This window comes from Phyllobates terribilis, unplaced genomic scaffold, assembly GCF_046119375.1.
Source record: "Phyllobates terribilis strain yellow unplaced genomic scaffold, ASM4611937v1 Scaffold_1__5_contigs__length_1240528914, whole genome shotgun sequence".
Classification (NCBI taxonomy): Eukaryota; Metazoa; Chordata; class Amphibia; order Anura; family Dendrobatidae; genus Phyllobates; species Phyllobates terribilis.
Window position 1 is genome coordinate 369237966 of NW_027362761.1, and position 22523 is coordinate 369260488.

Here is a 22523-nt window from a genome sequence, read left to right on the forward strand (position 1 = left end):
CTGAACTTGCTCCAGTTTGTCTATGTCTTTTTTAAAATGTGGTGCCCAAAACTGTACACAGTATTCCAGATGAGGTCTGACCAAAGAGGAGTAAAGACCGATAATGACTTCACGTGATCTAGACTGTATGCTTCTGTTAATACATCCCAGAATTGTATTTGCCTTTTTTGCTGCTGCATCACACTGTTGACTCATGTTCAGTCTATGATCTATTAGTATACCTAAGTCTTTTTCACATGTACTGTTGCTTAGCTCTATTCCTCCCATTCTGTATATGCTTTTTTCATTTTTATTGCCCAGATGTAGTACTTTGCATTTTTCCCTGTTAAAAACCATTCTGTTGGTTGCTGCCCACTGCTCCAGTTTATTTAGGTCTTTTTGAATCCTCTCTCTCTCTTCTCTAGTATTAGCTATCCCTCCTAGCTTTGTGTCATCAGCAAATTTAATCAGTTTACCCTCAATTCCTTCATCTAAATCATTGATAAAGATGTTGAACAATACAGGTCCCAGGACGGAGCCCTGTGGTACCCCACTTGAGACATTCATCCAGCTGGATGTGAAGCCATTTACAACCACCCTTTGAGTCCGATCACTAAGCCAGTTATGAATCCACCTAACAGTTGCCTGGTCCATTGCATACTTGGTCATTTTTTCAATAAGGATGGTGTGAGAGACTTTGTCAAATGCTTTGCTGAAGTCAAGATATACTATATCTACAGCATTTCCTTGATCCACCCAGTCAGTGATTCTGTCATAGAAGGAAATTAAGTTAGTCTGACATGACTTGTTAGTTACAAACCCATGCTGACTCTGGTTAATCACTTCATTCTTATCCAGGTACTTACATACATGTTGTTTAATAATTTGTTCAAAGATCTTTCCTGGTATAGAAGTCAGACTCACCGGCCTATAGTTCCCTGGGTCCACCTTCTTCCCCTTTTTGAAGATAGGAACAACATTTGCTCTTCTCCAGTCTTCTGGGACTTCTCCTGTTCTCCAAGAATTTTCAAAGATTATGGAGAGTGGTTCTAAAATTTCTTCTACGATCTCCTTCAGTACTCTGGGGTGTAATTCATCTGGACCTGGAGACTTGAACTCATTTATGTTAGCTAAATATTCCCTCACAATCTTTCTGTTTACAGATAACTTGGATTCTTCTATTCCTTTAAAAGGACAGTGAAGATCAGTTGATGTTACATTTTCTTTCTGAGAGAAAACAGATGCAAAATAGGAATTAAAAAGTTTGGCCTTCTCAACATCCTCTCTTACCATTTCTCCATTTTCATCCTGTAAAAATCCTATAGCATCTTTGACTTTTCTTTTACTTTTGACATACCCCCAAAATCCTTTTTTATTGCTTTTGACATCTCTTACAAGCCTTAATTCATTGTCAGCTTTAGCTAACCTGATACGTGCCCTACAGGATCTGCAGACTGCATTATAATCTTCTTTAGATATGCCTCCCTCTTTCCATTTAATAAACATTTCTCTCTTTCTTTTTAGCATGTGTTTAAGTTCTGTGTTCATCCATCCTGGTTTCCTTAAATGCTTCCCATTCTTCCTACTTTTCGGGATTGTTAACGATTGTGCTTTGAGAATCTCATTTTTAAAAATTTCCCATCCTTCCTGGACATTTTTGTCCTTAAGGACATCCAGCCATTTGATCCCTCCTATTCTCTTTCTGAGTCTCTTAAAATCTGCCTTTCTAAAATCTAACCTTGAAGTTTGAGTCTTCACATGTCTTCCTCCTCTAGTTATCCAAAATTCTATAATAGCATGATCGCTGCCTCCTAGGGTCCCAGCCACCTTTACCTCCTCAACCATTTCCTCTCTGTTTATAAGGATTAGATCCAAAGTAGCAGATCCCCTTGTTTTCTCCCCTACCTTTTGGAAGATAAAGTTGTCAGCAAGAGAGGATAAGAATTTGCTTGACCTGTTAGTTTTACTTGAGAGAGATTCCCAACAAATGTCTGGATAGTTGAAATCTCCCATGACCACTACGTCATATTTTTTGGAGAACTTGGTCATTTGATACATAAAGAGTTCATCCATATCTTCAGCTTGCCCAGGTGGCCTGTAGTAAATGCCTACAATGGTGTCCTTTCCGTTGTTCTCTCCTTGTATTCTTACCCAAACAGTTTCCACAGAACTCCCAGTCTCTGAAGCTTCAATCTCTGTGCAGATATACGCTTTTCTAACATACAATGCGACACCTCCTCCTCGTTTATCAAGTCTGTTTCTTGCAAATAAGTTGTATCCTTTTAGCCTTTTATTCCAATCATGTGTATCGTCCCACCAAGTTTCAGTGATTCCAATGACATCATATTCCTTTTCCTGCGTTAGTACTTCCAATTCTCCTTGTTTGTTGCCCATGCTTTGTGCATTTGTATAAAAACATTTTAGTTTGTGATTGGTTTCTCTTCCTCCCATATTTTTATTATTTAAATTGTTTTGTCTTTGTTCTTCTTTTCCACTTCCAGTAGCAGAGATCTCAATAGTATTTGTCAGCTGTATGGCTTTTTCTGGCCTTTTGCTTCCCTTCCCACATTGTTCTAGTTTAAAGCTCTTCTGATTTAGTCGCGGCTCAACGTCCCGCCGGCTGACGAAGACGTCTTGCTCGAACTGGGGACTCCTAATGAAGCCCCATCCCGCCTCCTGGTGGAAGCGGACAACTTGCCCTTCCTCCCCGGGGGTTGGACAGGCTGCCTCCTCTGGGCGGGCCTTGTAATTTTTGCAGCATCTCTTTCCGCCACGCGGCGGACGCCGCATGCTGGGCCTCAACAACCCTTCGGGCAAGGTCTGGGGTTTCCCTACGAAGGAACTCAGCATCCATCGGGGTCAGGAACATGCTTCCCTCTTCTCCGACAGTGGTAGAACTTGGGCCGACCTCGGAAGGCTCCGGTGGACTTTCCTCAGCAGCGTTCATGACTGCTCCTGAGAATGGTGAGTCTCGGACTGTTATGGCTGCACATTGTGGTTTCCTTTGTTCCCTCCTCTTTTCGGGGTGGCTCCAGGGCGGTAAGCTGACAGGCACTCTTTCGGACATCCCATCCGTTTTGACAGGCACTACCCTGTGGACAGTCTCTAATGGAAGGGGCGGTCTGCTCTTTTGGCGCCATGGGGGAGCCAGGCCCACGATAGGAGGTGCTAGGATGCTGTCCTTTCTACACATTATGGCGTCCATTTTTCTTGGGCGGGCGCTATTTTAAGTGGAAAACGACAGCATAAGGTAAAAGGCGCGCAGTACCCAGTAGCAATGGGCAATTTTCTTCCGTTGCTGAGGGCATGCAATCCTGCTGACTACGCCAAGTATGTGATGCTCACAGCCCTCCCTGGGAAGATGGGGGGTACTCGGAGCCAGGTCAGATGTTTGAGGGGTGTAGCCGTGGCCTGGACCCGTTCCATGCCCAGGGCCGTCACATTAAAATTTTTAATGGGCTTACAGGGTTGGTGTTAATCTAGTGGTTGTATTGACTATGCCACCTGTGGTTTCTGGTGATCCTCCACAAGCGCTGCGTTCAGTCCTCTGAGGCGGGATGTAGTGGCAGCAGCAGATGGTACTACTCCCCACAGGCGGAGCAGGGCCTCAGGGCAGAGAGAACAGGAGGATGGGAATTGTAGTGGGAGATGCGGTGCGGTGTCGTGCGGTGCCGCGTTGCAATAAGAAACCGGAGGCCATAGGGGTAGTCTTCCAAGCTTTACTCACGGTAGAATGCACAGCTGCAAGGCTTCTCCCTGCTCCTCATGGCGCGCTGCGGCCACCAGGACCGGGGGTCCGACAACCTCCGGGTAGTTCAGGTGCTTTGGTCAGGACCCCGCACCAGAGTGTTCCTAGACTTTCCCACTAGGTCCTCTCCTGTCCGTATGTGTTGCGTGTACTAAGGCCGGGTCTCCCTCTGGACTATGCACAGAACAAGGGTACAGGTGGCGACTCCGCTCCGTCCGTTACCCGGTGGGATCCACAGAGCTTCCTTGCTTCTCCGACTAAGACTTAAAGTGACAGAGTCAGATATCGGGGGCCGGTACCCCTCTTGCAGCAGGAATCCCTCTGACTAGGCCAGAATAGCGAGGACAGGTGGCGTATACCACTCCGTCTGCATCCCCCTGGGATCCTTTTGCCTGCGGAGCTTGTCTCCTCCGCTCCCCTCCAGGCCTTCTTAAGTAAGGACCTTGACCGGGAAGAGACTGCCGTTAACTCTTGCCCGTTCCTCGACTCCAGGCCAGAGTACGAGGACCGTGTCCCCATCAGCTGCAGGTTCACACAGAAAGCCACGTTCAGCGATGAAGATCACAATCAAAGACCTCGAACTTAAGATGGCTGGCTATTAAATAAGAATTTTGTACGTGTAACCTCTAAGTATGTCCTCCACCCTCACCCACTACTAGGTTCCCCCTTACTTTGGTTCCCCCATCTCCACTTATCCTGGCTGGGGCTGCACCCTGGTGCATATAAGTCCCCCTCAGGTGGGAGAGGTGTAGTGTTGGATGCAGAGGTGGGGTCCTGACAGATACACCATCCTTACCTCGAAGGAGAGATGCCACCCCTCATTAAAGAGGTGCAGTACCCCTGTGGCGACCGAACCCTCAGGGGCGCCACATAATCCCATCTCAAGCCACCTCGAGGAGCCTCTTCTCAGGCCCATTCATTTCTCAAGAAGAGTTTACTCTGCTCACACTCATACCAGCAATGCTGACCCTCCATTTTGAGGAACATGACTTTGGTTTCAGCCGTCAGCTCTTGCAGCCTTCGAGACAGTGTTTAGTCTCTACTGCCTGCTGGTTGAACAAGATGTGATATGATGAAGGGTCCCAAACTTTTCTATAGACCCCCATCTCCACTGCCGGTCACACATAATGACCTCCCCCGGGATGCTCACTGTTGGTATGTTACGGCTACCGGGACCGCTAGCATTTCTCCAGCCCTGGTCCTGCCTCACTTCCTTCTGTCTTCCGACCAGCGTAGTCTGCTCACTAGTTGCTGGATGCTGGCTCTTTCGTCTGCAGTCCCCAAGAGCCCTAGCGATGAAGTCTGCGGCTTGGGTTCGGGTCTTGGTGGTTCTGGGAAAGTGACCTGTTCCGGACCACAGGCCACTGCCACCTCCACTCTCATGTCAGGTTGGTCTAGCTCCGATATTCCTCCGGTCGCTCCCACGGGAGTCTCGCGGGATTCTTCCATCTTTTCCACCTTGTCGTCCACTAAGCACATTACACTGTATGTATTACTAATTCAATCGAGAAAAAAAATTGAACACTTTTTTGGAGTGTTATATACCACAGAAATGTACCCCAACCCTAGAGCACGTAATACTCTATGGATGAATAATATAATAATGTAACAGAAAGCATGTAATACTTTATGGATGAGTAATTGAATCCAGAAATATTTTTCAATGCTTTTTTTTGGAGATTTACATACCACCGTAATATAACAATAACCACACTAACCACATTAAACTGCATGGATGATTAATTTGAATGTAAATACAGCTCTGCCAAAAATGAAGAGACCACTGAATAGTTTTCTGTTGGAAAGCATGGAAAGACTAGTGGAAAGCACGCCAAGACGCATGAAAGCTGTGACTAAAGATCATGGTTAGGCCACCAAATATTGATTTCTGTAATATTCCTGAGTTAAAACATGAGTAATTTGAGGTCTGAAAGCACTGTTTCTTTTTTAGTATTTTGACGCTTTATCATTTGCTGCAAATAAACACAACATTTTTAGCTTTGAATTTCGGAGACGTTGTCAGTAGTTTATAGACTAAAACAACAATGTACATTTTACTCAAAAATATACAGTACAGACCAAAAGTTTGGACACGCCTTCTCATTTAAAGAGTTTTCTGTATTTTCATGACTATAAAAATTGTACATTCACACTGAAAGCATCAAAACTATGAATTAACACATGTGAAATTATATACTTAACAAAAAAGTGTGAAACAACTGGAAATATGTCTTATCTTCTAGGTTCTTCAAAGTAGCCACCTTTTGTTTTGATGACTGCTTTGCGCACATTTGGCATTCTCTTGATGAGCTTCAAGAGGTAGTCACTGGAAATGGTCTTCCAACAATCTTGAAGGAGTTCCCAGGGATGCTTAGCACTTGTTGGCCCTTTTGCCTTCACTCTGCGGTCCAGCTCACCCCAAACCATCTCGATTGGGTTCAGGTCTGGTGACTGTGGAGGCCATGTCATCTGGTTTAGCACCCCATCACTCTACTTCTTGGTCAAATAGCCCTTACATAGCCTGGAGGTGTGTTTGGGGTCATTGTCCTGTTGAAAAATAAATGATGGTCCAACTAAACGCAAACCGGATGGAATAGCATGCCGCTGCAAGATGCTGTGGTAGCCATGCTGGTTCAGTATGCCTTCAATTTTGAATAAATCCCCAACAGTGTCACCAGTAAAGCATCCCCACACAATCACACTTCCTCTTCCATGCTTCACGGTGGGAACCAGGCATGTAGAGTCTATCCGTTCACCTTTTCTGCATCGCCCAAAGACACCGTGGTTGGAACCAAAGATCTCAAATTTGGACTCATCAGACCAAAGCAGATTTCCACTGGTCTAATGTCCATTCCTTGTGTTCTTTAGCCCAAACAAGTCTCTTCTGCTTGTTGCCTGTCCTTAGCAGTGGTTTCCTAGCAGCTATTTTACCATGAAGGCCTGCTGCACAAAGCCTCCTCTTAACAGTTGTTGAAGAGATGTGTCTGCTGCTAGAACTCTGTGTGGCATTGACCTGGTCTCTAATCTGAGCTGCTGTTAACCTGCGATTTCTGAGGCTGGTGACTCGGATAAACTTAGCCTCAGAAGCAGAGGTGACTCTTGGTCTTCCTTTCCTGGGGCGGTCCTCATGTGAGCCAGTTTCTTTGTAGCGCTTGATGGTTTTTGCAACTTCACTTGGGGACACTTTCAAAATTTTCCCAATTTTTCGCACTGGCTGACCTTCATTTCTTAAAGTAATGATGGCCACTCGTTTTTCTTTACTTAGCTGCTTTTTTCTTGCCATAATACAAATTCTAACAGTCTATTCAGTAGGACTATCAGCTGTGTATCCACCTGACTTCTGCACAACACATCTGATGGTCCCAACCCCATTTATAAGGCAAGAAATCCCACTTATTAAACCTGACAGTGCACACCTGTGAAGTGAAAACCATTTCTGGTGACTACCTCTTGAAGCTCATCAAGAGAATGCCAAGAGTGTGCAAAGCAGTCATCAAAGCAAAAGGTGGCTACTTTGAAGAACCTAGTAATGATGGCCATTCGTTTTTCTTTACTTAGAATTTGTACTATGGCAAGAAAAAAGCAGCTAACAGTCTATTCAGTAGGACTATCAGCTGTGTTTCTGTGTCACCCTGGCCTGGATGCCACAAATATAATAAAGCTGTGTCTGAGAGCAAGGGGGAGGTCCTCTAGTCAAGGACCATTAGCATGCAGCACCTCCTGTTCCAGACCAGTAGGGGGAGCAGGCTGCTCCTTTAAAAGCTGGAGCTGGGGGCAGGGTTAGAGAGAACTGGACAACCTGTCTCTGGATAAGGAAGTGTCCCAGAGCAGGGACAGACAGTTGTGTCGCAGCCTAAGAGGACGTGTGGCAGTAGGAGAGCCACGAGCCAGGGACAAAGGTGAAGTGAGCCTGTCCTGGCAGACGAAGACACTAATCTACCAAACTTTGGTGTCTGAGGCTGTGAGGATTCCACGTCCTACAGCAGATAACCAGTCTGCAGGGGACTGTATGTTCCTTGGCCTAAGAAGCCCGGAGGCTCCACCACAGCAGAAGGGACCAGCAAAGCCGTACCAGGGGGGGAGTAGAAAGGGACCCAAGTTGCAAGCCATACGGGCGAGAGGACACGGTGAGCTTGGGAACGAGGCTGTTACACTACAAGGAGGGAAATAGCCAGAAGGAGCACAGAGAGCACGGTAGGCCTACACCCTCACCCTGACCAGGGCCAGCCTCCCACTTGCTCTCAGACATCCAGGCCCCCTCCTAGCCGGGCCTGTTTCTGGGTCATATTACCTGTTCTAATAAAGATCCTGAACTGTTTAAGAGGCCTCCATTTCCTGGCTATCGCGGTCGGAATCAACCCTCCATCATCCATTATATATTCTGCCCTGGGGCCATACTCCTCCCGTGGGGAGTTGAACTATTCAGTGCTGCACATTTATATCAGCCCCAGCGGTCTGCACTGCAGTGGTGGTTAGCCCTGACCGCAATCCACGGGTGGCGTAGTCGGACATTACCTACAGCACATAGCAGACTACCACTGGTCTGACCAACCTGAGCCACGGAACCGGATCGCCACTACTACTCCCAGCATTGCCCTGAAGTCCGGTTCTGAGTGCCCCACGGCCCAGGGGGTGAGTCATTTCCACCAGACTTCTGCACAACACAACTGATGGTCCCAACCCTATTTATAAGGCAAGAAATCCCACTTCTTAAACCTGACAGGGCACACCTATGAAGTGAAAACCATTTCCGGTGACTACCTCTTGAAGCTCATCAAGAGAATGCCAAGAGTGTGCAAAGCAGTCATTAAAGCAAAAGGTGACAACTTTGAAGAACCTAGAATATAAGATATATTTTCAGTGGTTTCACACTTTTTTGTTAAGTATATAATTCCACATGGGTTAATTCATAGTTTTGATGCCTTCAGTGTGAATGTACAATTTTCATAGTCATGAAAAAGCAGAAAAATCTTTAAATGAGAAGATGTGTCCAAACTTTTGGTCTGTACTGTACCTATAAAGAGAAAAATCAGAGAAACTGAAAATTTTGCAGTGGTCTCTTAATTGTTGCCAGAACTGTATATTAAAAGTGTAGTTGATGTACTTCTACACTCATAAAGGCTTTGCAGAAAGTGCAAAGCCAGGCAAAAATTATGAGGAGGATTATCTATAGACCCCTGAAAGGCAGCAACTGGCGGGCCTCATTCAAATATTTAGAAAGTAATTTGCTGTATTCCTACACTCATAAAGGCTTTGCACAAAATGCAAAGTCAGGAAAAAATGGTAAGTGATCCGAATATTGGATTCACACGCTGCAAAAATTGCACACACAGCAGAAAAAATTATAAGGAGGGTCATCCATACACCCTTGAAGGCAACAACTGGCCTTCAAATATTGAGTATTAAAAGCACTTTATGTGCTGCTGTCATCTGGTGGTGTGGGTAAGTGGGTACTAATCCAGGCTTTGTTCATTTTTAGACAGTGGTACTTTCAGCATTCCCTGTTTACAGGTGAAAGCGCCTGTATATTATGACCCCCCAGGGCACTAAAACCCACTAAGACAAGACACTAGTGGCAGGGCAGCACAACACCTTCAAGGCATAGAGGGACAGCTCATGCCAGTTGTCCAGCTTAGAGATTCAATAGTTGAAAGTTGCAGAAGAATTAGGAAGAACACTGGTTTGGTCAGCTAGATATTGCTTAATCATCTTTAAATCCTGTCATAAGAGCATACAGATGAATATGTAAGCAGAGCACCAGATAGAGCCCACCCCACAGGGCCACCCCGAAGCACGAGCATATGATTATCTGCAAACTGAAAGTAAAGATTACACAAGAACAACAGGATGGATTTCATCAACCAAGGTATCATTTTAATCAGTGTAATGGCACCCACATGACAACTTATGTAGTTTACTGAGCACAATCCTGCTGACAGGTGCGCTTTAAAAATCATAAAGATGTAGTTTTTTGTTTTTCAAACTCATGAATGGTATTGTGTCTCTGGGCTCTTTGGATCACTGAAATCAATCTCAAACACCTGTGATAATTAGTTTGCCAGGTGAGCTTAATTAATGGAAAACTACTTGAGAAGGGTGTTCCACATTATTAAGCAGGCCACAGATTTCAAACTATATAGGAAACAAAAAGGTTCACTCTGCAGCCAAAAAGCGTCAAATAGTGCAAAGTCTTGGACAGGGTATGAAAACATTAAATATTTCACAAAAACTTATGCCTGATCATCGAACCGAAAAGAGATTTGTGGCTGGTGCAGAGCACAGTTGGGTTTGTACAGATAAAGGCATAATGAGGTAGGTTTCTGCCAGACAAATTCATTGGATTAAGAGAGCAGCTGCTAAAAGACCATTACAAGGCAGCGAACAGGTATTTGAAGCTACAGGTGCCTCTGGAGTCCCATGAACCTCAAGGTGTAGGAACCCCCAGAGGCTTGTAGTTTTACATAAACTTACTATTTGGCCACCCCTAAACAGTGCTCACAAACAGAAACGGTTGCAGTGGGCTCAAACATACATGAAAACTAATTTTAAAACAGTCTTGTTTACTGATGAATGTGTGCAAACCTGGATGGTCCAGAGGGATGTAGTAGTGTATGGTTGTTGGATGGCCACCATGTGCCAACAAGGCTGTGATGCCAGCAAGCAGGAGTCATGTTTTGGGCCAGAATCATGGGGAGAGAGCAAGTAGACTCCCTTTAGGGTCCCTGAAGGTGTGAAAATTATCTTGTCAAAGTATTTACAGTTTCTGACTGACCATTTTCTTCCATAGTACAAAAAGAAGAACCATGCCATTTTTAGAAAATCATCTTTTTGCATGACAATGCACCATCTCATGCTGTAAAGAATACCTCTGAGTTATACTCATCAAAAGAACAGATCTGGGAGGCTAGTCTGACATACTGGAAAGAAATTCAAGCAGAAATTATCTAAAAACTCGCAAGTTCAATGGATGCAAGAATTACGAAGGTGATATCAAAGCCGGGGTCCTATGTTAACATGTAGATTGGCCTGTTAAGATGTTTTTAATTGAAAAAGCTTTTGATTTCAGTAAATGTGACCTCTTAATACTGCAAATTCAACAAATAGTTCTTTACAAGCTATAAAATATTTGGAAACTCTACTGTGTATAATAATTTGGAACAATGCATTTTGAGTTCCTTTTAGTTTTGAAACAAATAGTGTTATCCCTTGGAGGTTTGTCCAATACATTTTTATGATTTGAACATTATACTGACTCACTTTCATTGACCAATTAGGAAAATCAGAGAAAATAGCATTTGCATTATAATTTGGAACGTGGTATAGCTGTTTTCATTCACTTTTATGGCAGTTTCAAAAACTGTTGAGTGCAATTGCTTAGTATTTTTCAGAACTGCCATGAAAGAGAATAGAGGGAGCTGCACACAGATGACAACACATACTATATAAAAGAGGGAAGAATGTAAGGAAGAAGAAACGGTGTGTGCAGCAATTTATGTATCTTGAAACTATGTATGAGTCTCAGAATGGTGCCATGCAAGTGAAGAGAGTGGGCACTTCGGGTGGGAGTGTGTGATCTGTGGAACAGAAAAGACTCTGCCTGTTGAGAAATGTATGAAAAAACAGAGGATTTAGAGTTAGAGCTATTAAACATAATTACTTTATTTCATTCATTAAAAATTATATTGCATGATAATTCACATAAATATACAATTCATTTCTTTATTGAGGCAAAACTATGCTATGATAGGGGGCACTAGCCATTGAATTATAAACTAAAGATGATAATCTGGAGCATTGTTTATATACTGTTGAGAAATGTAGTCTAGAGGAACAGAGGGATAGCTAACAGAAATGTGAACAGTATAATGTAAACAATAACAAACCACAAAGATAGCTGCCAGAGGTTAGAAGAAGAGCTAAAAAATAACAAAGGAAAGGAAATAATTACAGTTACAGACATATTTTTTAAAGAGAACCTGTCAGCAGGATTTAGCCCCATAAACTAAAGGCATTGCCATATTGGCATTGTGATACTGATTCATCTGATACCTGATGTATCAGTGACCTGTAGAAGAAGCAGAGGAGGCTGGTGGGAGAGCAGAGTACCAGAAGAAGACCCTTCCCCAACGTCCCTCCCGAAGCACGGAAGATGTCATTTTATGAAAACTTCATAAGGTGAGTATTCTACAGCCACTGATCGGATCTCTTCACATCAGGTATCAGATTAATCAGCATCACTGCGCCATTATGGCCATGCTTTTAGTTTATATGGCTAAATCCTGCTGAAAGGTTCTCTTTAAGGACTCAGAATGTTTTTCTCTTTTTTCTCACTGTCACCTCTCAAGAGCCATAACTTATTAAGTAGTAATAAGGGGACTTGTTTTTGGCCAATTAAAAAGTTAATCCCCTTTTGTGGACAACTGTTTTTCTTACTTACATGCAACTGGGGCTAAAAGTAATTTTTGCAACTGGGTTTCATTTAAAATTTTGCATCACTTACCTCCTGCAGCTGCTGTATTTCATCTTTATTGCATAGTTACATACAGTGAAGGAAATAATTATTTGATCCCTTGCTGTTTTTGTAAGTTTGCCCACTGAAAAGACATGAACAGTCTATCATTTTAAGGGAAGGTTAATTTCAACATTGAGAGATAGAATATCCAAATAAAGCCAGAAAATCGCATTGTATAAATTAGATAAATGCATTTGCATTTTGCAGTGAGAAATAAGTATTTGATCCCCTACAAACCATTATGAGTTCTGGCTCCTACAGACGAGTTAGACGCTCCTAATCAACTCATTACCTGCATTAAAGACAACTGTCTTACACAGTCAACTGTATAAAAGTCTCCTATCCACAGACTCAATTAATCAGTCAGACTCTAACCTCTACAACATGGGCAAGACCAAAGAGCTTTCTAAGGATGTCAGCGACAAGATCATAGACCTGCACAAAGCTGGAATGGGCTACAAAGCCATAAGTAAGACGCTAAGTGAGAAGGAGACAACTTGGTGCAATAGTAAGAAAATGGAAGAAATACAAAATGACTGTCAATTCACATTGATCTGGGGCACCATGCAAAATCTCACCTTGTAAGGTATCCTTGATCATGAGGAAGGTGAGAGATCAGCCTAAAACTCCACAGGGGGAACTTGTTAATGATCTCAAGGCACCTGGGACCACAGTCACCAAGAAAACCATTGGTAACACATTACACCTTAAAGGTTTAAAATCCTGTAGTGCCTGCAAGGTCCCCCTTCTCAAGAAGGCACATGTGCAGGCCCATCTGAAGTTTGCCAATGAACACCTGGATCATTCTGTGAGTTATTGGGAGAAGGTGCTGAGGTCAAATGAGACAAAAATTGAGCTCTTTGACATTAACTCAACTCGCAGTGTTGGAGGAAGAAAAATGCTGCCTATGACCCAAAGAACACCATCCCTACTGTCAAGCATGGAGTTGGAATCATTATGTTTTGGGGGTGTTTCTCTGCTAAGGGCACAGGACTACTTGGGAGAATGGGAGAATTGATAGAGCCATTTACTGTAAAATCCTGAGTGACAACCTCCTTCCCTCTGCCAGAACATTAAAAATGGGTTGTGGCTGGGTCTTCCAGCAAGACAATGACCCAAAACATACAGCAAAGGAAACAAAGGAGTGACTCAAAAAGAAGCACATTAAGGTCATGGAGTGGCCTAGCCAGTCTCCAAAGCTTAATCCCATAGAAAACTTATAGAGGAAGTTGAAGCTCCGAGTTGCCAAGCGACAACCTCAAAATCTTAATGATTTAGAGATGATCTGCAAAGAGGAGTGGACCAAAATTCCTCCTGACATGTGCGCAAACCTCATCATCAACTGCAAAATGCTAATAAATTTATCTAATTTATACAATGTGATTTTCTTTTTTGGATATTCTATCTCTCAATGTTAAAAATAACCTACCCTTAAAATTATAGACTGTTCATGTCTTTGTCAGTGGGCAAACTAACAAAAACAGCAAGGGATCAAATAATTATTTCCTTCGCTGTAGTTACATAGGTTGAAAAAAGACCGAGGTCCATCAAGTTTAACCTTTCTCTGCCAATTGTACATTTTGTCACTAACGTAACTATAACCCACATTGTTATGTGTATTGAGGAAATCATTCAACCCTATTTTGAAAGCTGTTATAGTGTCAGGCATTCCACAGTCTGACTGCTCTGATTGTAAAGAACTCGTTCCAGTTTAGGTGCCGGAATCGCCTTTCTTCCACCCGTAATGAGTGCCCCCTGGTACTTAGTATGGTCTTTGGAAGGAATAAGTCATGTGCTAGACCTTTGTACTGACCACGCATATATTTATACATGTAAATGAGATCTCATATAAGGCGACTTTTTTCGAAGCTAAACAAGCCCAACTTTCCAACCTATCATCATATGAGAGGCCTTCCAACCCTTGTAATAATCTAGTTGTTCGCCTTTGACCTGACTCTAACTTCTGAATATCCTTTTTGAAATGTGGAACCCAAAAGTGGATCGCATATTCTAGATGTGACCTCACAAGTGATTTATAAAGGGGTAACAATACATTTGGATAGCGGGATTTTAACTCTGTTTTATACACCCTAAAATCTTGCTTGCTTTTGCGACTGCTGCTTAACATTTAGTAGTGCTGCTCAGCTTACTCATAACCAGAATACCCAAGTCCTTCTCCTGTTCTGTAATCCCAAGTATGCTCCCATTTAATGTATAAGCAGCAATAGGATTACTCTATCCTAGGTGCATTACTCTACATTTATCAACATTAAATCTCATTTGCCAAGTGTTTGCCCATTCAGACATCTTATCCAGATCGTTTTGCAATATTGTAATGTCAAAGTAAGATTTTAATATTCTACATAGTTCGGTGTCATCAGCTAAGACTGACACCTTACTCTTAATCCCATGCACAAGGTCATTAATGAAGAGGTTAAAAAGAATTGGTCCTAGTACAGGTCCCTGCTGTCCCCATTGATGATTATATCACATTTATCCCAGTTAGAGAACATACCATTTATGACGACTCTTTGTTTGTTGTCATTTAGCCAATTCCCCTAGTCCCTGCTTCTGTAGCTTCAGTATAAGGCTGTTATGTGGTACAGTATCAAATGCCTTTGCAAAGTCCAGATAAGTCACATCATTACCAACATCCAGATTTGCACTTACCTCCTCATAGAAATCTAACATGTTAGTTAGACATGACTTATCCTTCATTAATCCATGCTGGTTGTCAGTTATTTTATTATACTCCGCAATATATTTAACTCTTATTATGCCCTCAAAAACTTTGCACACTACTGATGTCAGGCCTACCAGACGGTAGTTGACTGGATCCACCTTCTTACCTTTCATAAATATGGGTACCACATGAGCCATCCTCCAATCCTGTGCCACCAACCCTGTTAAAAGAAAGTGTAAGGCTGAGTGCCCACATAGCGTTTTTCCAGCGTTTATGCTGCGGAATTTCCGCAGCATAAACGCTTGTGAAACGCTAGGTAATCCGCCCCCCATGGTCCCCAAGGGGATTCCGCATGTTCTATGCACATGCTGCGGATTTTTCCGCAGCGTTTATGCTGCGTACAAAAATCCGCAGCATGTCATTTAATTTTGCGGAAGCGCAGCGGAACTCCCGCCATTGACTTGCATTGAGACGCATAGAAACCGCGACTGTACATTTTTACAAGCGGCTTCTATGCGTCTCTATGTGCGGATGGTACCCAGTTCTGGAGGAGAGGAGACTCTCATCCAGACCTGGGTACCATTGTACATGTAAAAAAAGAATAAAATAACAAATAAAGTTTATATTCACCTGTCCGGCGGCTTCTCTCTGAATGCCGGCATCGCTTGAGGACCTGCGGTGACGTCACAGTCATGTGACCGCAGGCCCTTCACCGCTCTGTCTCGCGATATGCCGGCAGCCGGGAACCAGACAGGAACGAGCGCTGCTGCACACACCGGGGCCTCGGGGGTGAGTATAGCTTGATTTGTTTTAATTTTTACGGTTCACACTATATAAATCCATGCTGTTTGCATGGATTTATACAGTGTGACCTAGTTGTCAAGCACTTTCCAAGTGATGCTATCGCCTGGAAAGCGCTTGTCAATCTGCATGCGGAAACGCATGTGAATCCGCATGTGGATCCGCATGTATTCTGCAGGAAAAACGCATGCACAATCTGCATGCGTTTTTTCTACCAGGGAGATGCAGAAATGCTGCAGAAATTTTCTGCTTCATTTCTGCATCGTGGGCACATAGCCTAAGAATATGAGATAAAGTGGTCTGTTAATTACTGAGCTCAATTCCCTCAATATCTGTGGATGAATGCCATCTGGGGCAGGGGATTGGTCAATGTTTAATTTGCTCACACACAGGCTTACTTCTTGTGTTAAACTAGTTATATCAGTTGGTGAACTTTGATTTTTGCCTGTTGAATGATCCCTGTAACAGACAGTTCATTGGTCAACACAAATGAAAAGTGCCTGTTTAATATCTCAGCCTTTTCTTTTTTCCTCTATAATTATCTTGTTGTTATCATCTTTTAAGGGGCCGATATTATCTGTTTTTTTCTTTTTGTAACAGATGTGTTGGGGACATTATCTTGTGGCACTTACTATTATATAAGTATGATATGTTCTCCTCCTACACTTGTTAGTGCAGCTTTCCTCACACACTGCACAGCTCTCCGGTCCATACAATGGCTGCTGGTGGAGGAGCATGTGGTCAGTCCTGTCGATCAGTCTTCCACAATTGAAAACCTTACATGAGAAAGCTGTTTTTTTATTGGTGGAGAATGATGGACAGGTCTTGTCACATATTTTGGACAGTAAAGCTGTGCAGTCTGTGAGGAAGGCTGCAGTAACAAGAGGAAGAGGAGAACCTGACATGCCTTTATAATACTAAGTGATACAAAATCATGTCTCCAACACATCTGTTAAAGGAAAGATAAAGTGGCCAACCCCATAATCTCAATCTGTATCGAGCCATAGAAAGTGTAATGTAGAGGCTAAATAAGGCAAAGAGTTCAACATATTCAATGAAGCCCAATAGCAAAACTGATTTTTAGCCCCAATTGGATGTATTTAAGTAAGAAAAAAATTGACCCAAAGATAAACAATCCTTTTAAGTTATACAGTTATATTTTAATGTCACTATTTTGGGGTACATATATTGTTTATTCTGTGGGTTGATATGATTATTTTGATGCCAAATTTATATATTTTTTTGTTTTACTATTTTTGCACTAAATAGCATTTAACAAAAATAGATTCATATATTTCAAGATCATCACATTTTTTTTCTTTGAATGTAGCTACATAACACCTTGTTTTTTTTACTACCTATACTCTTGAGACTTCCCCTTGAGAAAGCGTGCGGGTGGCACGCGAAACGTGCGTTGGGGCGCAGCATTTTTCAGCCTTTTGCACTCCGCGCTGGGCCAGATTTGTTTCCTAATAATGGGTAAGGTTACTTATTCATGAAGATCTTAGGATTACTTGGGTAATAATTTCTATACTATAAAAAAACTCTTCATATAAATTTCTATTTATGTTACCTCTGCTCTTTATCCTAGATTTACTATTAATGTGACAGTCAAATTTTTGGTCACAGTGGCTTGTACCCGGAATGTTTATTACCATTTCTGTCTATCATGTCTATTTTTATGTGATTACAATGTGATTTCTATGTGATTTTTAATCTATTTTCGCTAATAAAAACGTGTATATTTTTATAAAAAAAGAGATACTCCTTTGTTTCTCCTGTTTGACATATATTTCTCTGTTGGAGTATGTAGTTATATATCATATGCACTAATGATCTATAAGGGTCTCACTTAGATTAACTAATTATGCCCATGGGATTTTCTTTAATCATTCTATACTCTTGAGAAGTACACCTTCATTGTGGTAGAAATGTAGCCACATACTGTAATTTATCTATAAAATCTCACTTAAATTTTTATTTGTTTACTTTCTGTATTTGGTACAATGATGCCGAATATGAAACTAACACTAATCATTTGTTATGATTGACCCATTATGAGCAAATTGTATATGCTTTTCTTGATTAAAGAAGTTGTCCACCTTTTGGACACGAATTGTTTTAACTTAAATACAGGTAATTAGGCTAAAAATGTATGGTCTCTGATTCCTTGCAAATTCACATTTGATGTGGTCTGTGGAATGAGCTCTGAAAAAGACAGATTTGAGACTTACATACTCCCTGTTAGAGCTTCATAGAAAGCTGACCGATTCTTAATTAACTCATTCTGCAGCCAGAAAAAGAGTGCAACACAGATGCTATAGAAGGTAAAGGGTGCAAAATGAAACCCAATTGCAAAAATAAGTCTTAAACTCTTACATGCATATAAGTAAAATATAAATGTTTCCAAAGGTGGACAACACTTTTAAGCAATGATTTGTTTGCTGGTATTCAAGGCTGCTATTTCTATTCCCCAATACATTTTCTAAGATCACAGAAAATGTGAATCTTTGTTATATGTTGTGACAAAACAGATTAGCAATAAAGAATTCTGCTGAAAAGCCTGACTCCTTCATTGCATTGTGCCGACATTCCTAAAGTCCAATGTGATATGAGCTGACATCTTACAGCAAAATAAAGAACAGAGTGTCAGAACTTGTAAAGAAATCTGGATATCTACAATTGCACTAGTGATAACAAAGATCACGCTGGCCCGTGATTACTTCTGCAGTTTTACAATGTGGTTGTGATTGTTTTCATGCTGTCTAGTATCTACTAAACACATAACTTAATGAATAGCATTCTTTGTTGTCACCTATATCCATCCAGGGACAGTACTTTATGGCTGAATAAAGTTTTATTGAACATCAAAAAACTTGTAATAAGGTAAGGCATACTTGTATTAGGAATGTATACTTTCTCCAGAAAACATTAAAATATTTACTTAGTACAGTACCTGTTGAGGTTTGTCAACATTTTAAAAATAAAGAATACATATAACCGGAATTGTCTCTAATTTAACCACAAAAGAGAGAATGGACATAGTACCCCTTAGAAATTCAAAGAATCTGTCCTAAGGATCAGCACTCCTAAGCCATCTATATGGGCATGCAGGTCATAGAAATTTGAGTAAAATTATACTTTGATATCTATTATCAGATGTCTTATTTCAGGGAAATCCACATTTTTCTTAATATGTAAATGAGCTGTTAAGATCGATCAGATTTCCCGAGAATCTGCCGTCAGAGTTTGTTTTAAATGAAAGGGGGCGTTACCAGTGTGAGACATTTAATGGCTGAAATAAACCAACAGAAAAATATGGTAGTCTTTATGAAAGTCTGGTCTATAAAATATCAATAAAAATTTTATTTCACTACACCAAAAACATGTCTGCACATAGCTCTATTGACAAAAAATTAAAAACCTAACAGGTGTCAGAAAATGGTGACAAAAAACAATTTTTTTTTTCTGTTGGAAACTTTGTTTTTTTCACCTCACTTGTACTGACCCAAAGAATCATGCTACCTGGTCATTTTTACCATACAGTGAATACTGTAAAAGAGAAACCCCCCAAAAACGGAAGAATTGCATTTTTTTCATCATTTCACCCTACTTGGAATTTTATTCCCATTTTTCAGTACATTGTATGGAAACATGTGTGGTGTCATTCAAAACTACAAATTGTCCTGCAAAGTTAAAGCTCTCATATGGCTATATCAATGAAAACATAAAAAAGTTATGGCTCTTAGAAAAAGGGGAAGGATATATGCAAATGTAAAAGCGAAAATTGGCTACGGAGGCAAGGAGTTAACATTTAATAAAATATATTTCTAACAAAAAATCCTATTTGTTTTTATTTTTGGAGGGATGGGAGTATATTTCTGCATGTGGCGTTCATACTCGATACTTAACAAATTGTGATGCTTTGAAAATTTTGTTTCCATTTTTTCATTATTTGCATTTCATTAACCTGTCTATCTTTCCTGTGATTTCCATAATTCCATGACTTTTCCTTCTTGGGGCTGCAATTTCATTACTGAGGGGTTTATTTTGCCATTTATGTCTATGTGTGCATAGGGAATGTTCTCCACATACAGGTATGTCTTAACTGTTCACCACATGTTCTAATTCACTCAAACCTGTGTGGTTAAATGCACATTGTGCTTGTGGTCATTGTTGGGTGTAGACTAATGAATACATCCAACATTGGCCAGTCTAGATAATTTTCTAAGCATCCGTTTACTATAGGAACAACTAGAAAATAATCTGTACTGCAATATACACTGTGTGCAGAATTATTAGGCAAATGAGTATTTTGATCACATGATGCTTTTTATACATGTTGTCCTACTCCAAGCTGCATAGGCTTGAGAGCCAACTACCAATTAAGTAAATCTGGTGATGTGCATCTCTGTAATGAGGAGGGGTGTTTACTAATGTCATCAATACCCTATATAAGGTGTGCTTGATTATTAGGCAACTTCCTTTCCTTTGGCAAAATGGGTCACAAGAGAGATTTGACAGGCTCTGAAAAGTCCAAAATTGTGAGATGTCTTGCAGAGGGATGCAGCAGTCTTGAAATTTCCAAACTTTTGAAGCGTGATCACCGAACAATCAAGCGTTTAATGGCAAATAGCCAACAGGGTCACAAGAAGCGTGTTGGCCAAAAAAGGCGCAAAATAACTGCCCATGAATTGAGGAAAATCAAGCATGAAGCTGCAAGGTGCAATTCGCCACCAGTTTTGCCATATTTCAGAGCTGCAACGTTACTGGAGTATCAAAAAGCACAAGGTGTGCGATACTCAGGGACATGGTCAAGGTAAGGAAGGCTAAAAAACGCCCACCTTTGAATAAGAAACATAAGATAAAACGTCAAGAATGGGCCAAGAAATATCTTCAGACTGATTTTCAAAAGGTTTTATGGACTGATGAAATGAGAGTGACTCTTGATGGGCCAGATGGATGAGCCAGAGGCTGGATCAGTAAAGGGCAGAGAGCTTCACTCCGACTCAGACGCCAGCAAGGTGGAAGTGGGGTACTGGTATGGGCTGGTATCATCAAAGATGAACTTGTGGGACCTTTTCGGGTTGAGGGTGGAGTGAAGCTCAACTCCCAGACCTACTGCCAGTTTCTGGAAGACAACTTCTTCAAGCAATGGTACAGGAAGAAGTCGGTATCGTTCAAGAAAAACATGATTTTCATGCAGGACAATGCTCCATCACATGCATCCAACTACTCCACAGCGTGGCTGGCCAGTAAAGGTCTAAAAGAAGAAAAAATAATGACATGGTGCCCCTGTTCACCTGATCTGAACCCCATAGAGAACCTGTGGTCCATCATAAAATGTGAGATCTACAGGGAGGGAAAACAGTACACCTCTCGGAACAGTGTCTGGAAGGCTGTGGTGGCTGCTGCACACAATGTTGATCAAAAACAGATCAAGCAACTGACAGAATCTATGGATGGAAGGCTGTTGAGTGTCATCATAAAGAAAGTTGGCTATATTGATCACTAATTATTTTTGTATTTGTTTTTGCATGTCAAAATTTCTAAATTTTGTGCACTGATATTGGTTTACCTGGTGAAAATAAACAAGTGAGATGGGATTATATTTGGTTTTTATTAAGTTGCCTAATAATTCTGCACAGTAATAATTACCTGCACAAACAGATATCCTCCTAAGATAGCCAAATCTAAAAAAAAAACCACTCCAACTTCCAAAAATATTAAGCTTGGATACTTATGAGTCTTTTGGGTTGATTGAGAACATAGCTGTTGATCAATAATAAAAATAATCCTCTAAAATACATCTTGCCTAATAATTCTGCACACAGTGTATATGTTCACTTACAGTCACACTGTCCGCTGCTCTTTAACATGTTGTTAATAAAACAGTGAACAGATTCATAAATTCTAAACAAAGGACAAAAAAACACACTTTTTGACTCCGTCTAGTGAATTGAGCTAATACGAACATTATATTTTACTTTCAACTAAGTGCATCCCAGCCTAAAACATTCCAGGCAGACCAGGTGTTTCAGAAGTGACATACAAGTCTTCAGCAATCTTTTCATTTGAAATGTCTGGTAAATTTGTTACCAATTACATCTTAATAGGAATCTGACATCAGGCCAAGGATTAACGAAAAACAGAATACTCAGAGAAACAGTAAGAATAAAATAAGGGCAAAAACTGTATGTTTTTGACTTGGTGTCAGGTCTTCTATAAAGAAAGAGTGTTCAATACTTTTTGGACATGTTTTAGGAATACTTGCTGTGGACGCAATTGTCCTCCTCTGGTTCCAGATTGCTCTGCCGGTCTGTCTGAGCTGGGAGAGGAGCTATTGTGCACTTGGGTGGTGCCACTGTGGAAGTGGTGAGTGATGTGGGAACACGGGATGCCGTGCTTCCACTTGTTTTGCGACCCGGGAGACATGAGACACTGTGTCTCCCAGATGCCAGGCAGCACAGAACTCTGCTTTGCCTTGTGTTAGCCAATGGTGGAAATATGTGTACTCTGCTGTACTGGTGAGCAGGGAGTCGCTCCCTGGACATGACTGGGAGGAATGCCTCACCTGATAGTTCTCTGTAGATTTGGACTGGCTATTTAAGGCCTACTCTTAATTCAGTCCAGTACTGTTTATTCAGTTCCCTTACGTACGTAGTGGTATTGTGAGTGCTTCCTGGTTGGGTTCTGGTAGTTTCTCAGCAGCTTCTAATGGTCTTTACTGGTTCTTTATTAACTATTGTCTAGGGGTTTCCCTTTGGTTTTTATTTAGATTTTATGCTCCTAGCTTTGGA